Below are 5185 nucleotides of genomic sequence, written 5' to 3'. Positions count from 1 at the left end.
TTTAAATTTAAATTAAAAATAACTCAAATTTAAAAGACATTAACTTAATAATAAATTACTTTTAATTATAAAACTAAATTAAATATTACCAAATAAAACATAAAATTAAATAAAACTTAAAGTGTATCAAAGTGGGTTCCTTCTCCTTCCTTCCTCTTTTGTTTTCTTCTTCTACCGCCCTTTCTCCTTCTTCCCTAGAGGTGGCCGAACCTCTTCCTTCCAAGTGGTGGCCGGTCCTAGCAAAAGGGAAGAGACAAGGTGAAGTTGCTGCGAGAAGGAGAAAAGGAGATCCAGTTCTTCATCCGGAGGTGTTGCAGTTCCTTAGTTCCTGGAGGAGCGTTGTCCACCCAACGTCCAGGAAGAAGACAGGAATACAGCGGAAGGCAGCGAGGTCGACAAAGGTTCTGGTAAATTTATTTTTCCGCATTTTTATTTTACTAGAACAAAATATTTAGAAAACCGTAGATAATAATTAGGAATCGGCGATCCTGAAGGATCGATTGACATTGTCTTCCTTATAGACTTTGTCAATTGATCCAAGGCGGGATTCAAGTTTTTGTTCTGTGGGGTTCTATGCTCTTCGGGGCGAATAGAATCCGGATCGCAGAACGAAGATCCAGATCGCCAACAAGTAAATCATTGCAGTTTATTCGAAGAAGTAAGATTGAAATACAAGAAGCTATTGATACAAAATCAGATTTGAGATTCTGATGGAAGAAATTGAATGATTTGCCAAAACTGGGATAAGATGATGAATTCTGATGGAACAAGATTCCATGCAAGCATACAATGGACAACAAGTTGAGAATCTAATCAAGAGTGTAAATGGCAGCAAGAAATGGGAATAAACAGTAGAAAAACAGAAAAGCAAGAAAGAAATAGAAAAAAAATCAGAAAAACTACAAAAATTATTTTATTCTGTTCATGCTGTTTTTGAATTTTTGAGTTACTGATTTGCATTCGAATTAAAGGGAAAATTGCATGATGATGAGCATTAGTAATCAATCTTTAATGTGGAAAAAGAATGGATGAAAAACAGTGAGGAAATGGGGAGAAAAAGGAAAGTATCAATTTGGTTTTGAATTTTTTTTGGATTTAAATTTGCCATTGATACATTGAATTTAAGGTTTATTGTGTAATGAATTTTGCTTGATAATGATTGGTTGCTACTTCTTAGATTTTGTAAAACTTAAATGTGAAGGAATTGGATTTGGTTTCAAAGAACCCCTCCAAATCATTCGATTGCTCCGATCATGTTGGATCGAAGAAATATCAGCTGAAATCCGCGCGAATCAGAAACGCTGGCAAAACCCTCGCCGCGCAATTCCAACCGTGATTGATTGCCCAGCTTAGCTTGTAGTCGTCTCTGGAATTCGGAAATGAATTTGGAAGAGAAAGAACTGAAGATCGCTGCTCTAAATCTAAGAAACAGAGGAAAAGAAGTCGCGGAGAAGACGCTGCTACCGGAGTCGCGATCGGGGTACTGTACACTTCTCTTTATAACGTGAATTTGAAACCGCACTGTTTACAGTCGCTTCCGCTACTTGGTTCAGCCCGAGTCCAGCCCTGGTTCAACCCATTTCATCCAATTAAGCTCCAATCGATCAGATTTCAGCTCCAATTGAACCCAATCTTGATCATGATGTTTTAGGACTATCAAATTGACCAATTCTGGCTTGACTCGGTCTCCATTTAGCTCAATCATGGTTCAATTCGGACCCTACAAGAAATCAAGCTCAATTAATACCAAATTAATCATCAAAATTACAGAAATTAATTTCATCCAAAAATAAACCATACCACAAATACAATCCAATTATGTCGATTAAGCATTTAATTGTCCACAATAAAACCCAAATTGAGCCAACAAAATACCATAAAATCCTAGCTCATCAGAGCCCACACCGGCCGAGATAATATGGAAGCAATTTGTCAAAAAATAAAAATAAAAAGTATCACCCAGGGTTAGGTTGCGAGATGTCAACCAATGAGCCTGGTACACTATATAATAAAGGGGTCGAGCTAAAGATCATAAACAAGCGTTTCTTGGGAGACAACCTAAAGGTTTTTTCTTTCTTATGTTTCTTTATTTTCTTTCTTGCATAATTTTTTATTGTTTCAGCAAGTTGTTAATAAGTTTTCTTGTTCTTGTAGGAAATTTTTATGTTTCAACCTAAATAAAGTTGGATCGTGCCTATCAGGCACGGCCGTGCCTCTTGACAGAAAAGCGACGTTAGTACATCCAAGACCTATATACAGGAGGCGCCCGTCCACTAGTGGTCTCCTTTTCGAACGTTGTTCAGAGGTGAAGAAACTCGTCTTATAGTCCAATAATAAATATAACAATAAAACAGAAAGTAAGACAGTAATAAGAAATTAACTAAACAAGTAATCGCCGATCTGGAAGTCCTGAGCGCCGCGCACTCCTCTTGGATCTTCTCCGGTTGAACCAGCTTGGCCTCGTTCGTGTTCTATACCACCACTAGATAGAGAGGAAGGCTTGTAAATTGATTATCCTGGTTGTGCACGTTGCCCCTCCTTTTATAGCATGCTCAGGTCGATTGGAGCCAATCTCAGGTCGACCCCACCTAGATCACGATCCTCTTTCTATGTGGCTGACTTGGCCTTCAGGTTGACTTGAGTCCCTACTCAGGTCGACTCTAGTATGACGTGGAGCTTGTCGATAACTTTTACCTTCCGCTGCGTTATCTGGTGCTCAAGTCGACTGGAGTGACCATTCAGGTCGACCAAAGCATGTTGACTCAAGTTTGACCTGAGTTGACCTCGGGTTTGGTTTAGCTGTCTATGTTTGCTTCACCTCTACTTTCTTCATCTTGCTTCCAGCTCCTGGTTCCGGCAAGACAAGCATACAAACAAACAAAGAACATAAACCTTACCTTGTGGGTCTAACTTCGGATTTCTATTGAAATCCTAGATTAGTCTGACGCCTACTGTTTCACTCCGGGAACACGACCTTTCCCACTCCACTGGTCCAGACTTCTTGGACTTCCCACTTAGGTTTGTCCTTGGGCCCCAGAAATTTTCCACTGCGACTTGATCCTCCTGACCACCTATACTTCACCAACCCTCTGGGCCTTCAGACCGTACCCAATTGGACTTTGGTCAAACTTCCCGATCCTCCGACATTGCATGGACTTGCACCTGGTGCACTTGACCTTGCTAAGACTTCTGCCTGATCATCTAAACCAGGACTTCCCTTTGCCTAGCTTATAACTAGGATTTTTTCTTGCCTAGCCTACAACTAGGATTTTTCCTTGCCCAATCTTCCAGATCAGGACTTCCTATGCCTAGTCTGACTGACTAGGACTTCTCGCTAGTTATCTGGTCTGACTAGACTTCTCTCACATCCAAACATCAAGTCCTGTTTGGATCAATCCCTTGGTCAATCTAACCAAACTTAAGTGTATTATCAAACATCGAAACTCTAGGCAAGATCTAATGCTTCTTGCACCAACAATCTCTCCCTTTTTGATGTTTGACAATTTCTTAAGTTAATTCGAATCAGGATTTAATAATCTGGGAGAAATCTATATAATTAACTTAAGTTCTCTTCTCTCCCTTTTCACACATCAAAAAATATTAGGCAATTTTAAGTCCCTTTTGCACCAACAATAATGGTATTCCTATAGTCACTACTTATTCTTGACACTTCTTGAAAGACCATAGTAGTTTTTAGAAAATAATTTTGAAAAGTAAATGTTTTTATCATAAGTTTCAAAATGATTTTTGAAATGGGTTTTCAAAATGATTTTTAAAGCAATTTTGTCAAAGGATTCTATAATTATTTTTTAAAAAGATTTTTTAAAATAATTTTCAAAAGTATTTTCAAAATAGGTATTTTTAAAATAGATACTTTTTAAAAAATTAGTCATTATTCTTTTAAGTCAGAATCTCCCCCTCAACTTGACACATCCTCAGGACTCTTTATTAACCACAAAATCTCCCTGTATGTCTTAGGGTTTAACCCAAATCAAAAGAATAATGTATAATATTTAAACTAATTTTGAAATATATTATAAAGAGTTTTCAAAGATTTTTCAAAAAGGTTTTAAGAGACGATAATTTTTGAAATAATTTTACTCTTTCAATTTCAACCTCCCCTAAATCTAACACTTTCTTAGGGCTCCTTGTTAATCACAAAGTAAACTCTCTAAGTGTCTTAGAGGTTAATCTAAATCAAATAGAGTAAATAATTTAACATTTTTAAAATCTAATTTTTAATTAAACTTTTAATTTTGGACTCTCCCTAAATCTGACACTCCCTTAGGGCTTTTTGTTGACTACAAGGCAATCTCCCTATGTGTCTTAGAAGTTGTTCCAAGTTAAAAGCAAATTTTTAAAATATTTTTATAAAATAAGAGTTTTAAAATTTAATTTTTAAGAGGTCCTTTTTTTAAATAATATCTTTCAAGAATGACCTCCCCTTAACTAGACACTCTCTTAGGGCATCCTTGTTGACCACAAAGATTTTCTGCCTATGTGTCTTAGGGTTCTTAGACTTAGTATTGACCTAGAGGTTTGTGTCTAAGTGTTGGTCAATCAATTTTTCAAAAATATAAGATTTTAAAAATTATAATATAAGTACACACAACAAGCATAAATCTTAAGTAAATATCAAATTTTCAAAAATAATTTTTATAAAAATATTTATAATAGAAGGGGAGCCTTGGCGCAACGGTAAGGTTGCTGCCATGTGACCTAGAGGTCACGGGTTCAAATCCTGGAAACAGCCTCTTGCCAAAGGCAAGGTAAGGCTGCGTACAATGGATCCTTTCCCCGGACCCCGCATGGCGGGAGCTTCGTGCACCGGGCTGCCCTTTTATAAAAATATTTATAATAATTATTTTTTAAATATTTTTCAAAACAATGTATTTTAATATCCTTATCATCTCACTCATTCTAAGTGCCTCAATACATGACATACAAGGGTTACCTTATGGATTTTATGAAATGAGTTGTCAATTTTATCTTTATTGATTTTAAGTTAAGTCCTAATGGATGTTTGACCTTGTTTCATTCAAGTTTAACTATCAATTAATTAAGTTCACATTTAATTAGCTTCCAGGTGTTAGTGCAGGAAGCACTAGCAGATCGAACCAGAGTTTTGATTATGGAACTAGGATCAAGTTAAGTATGTGGTTTGGCTAACCAAGTTGAACTGAAC

This window comes from Curcuma longa, chromosome 5 (genome assembly GCF_044706935.1).
Source record: "Curcuma longa cultivar G26 ecotype Majalengka, Jawa Barat chromosome 5, ITB_CL_G26_1.1, whole genome shotgun sequence".
In the NCBI taxonomy this organism is placed as follows: Eukaryota; Viridiplantae; Streptophyta; class Magnoliopsida; order Zingiberales; family Zingiberaceae; genus Curcuma; species Curcuma longa.
This window is presented reverse-complemented; position numbering follows the sequence as displayed.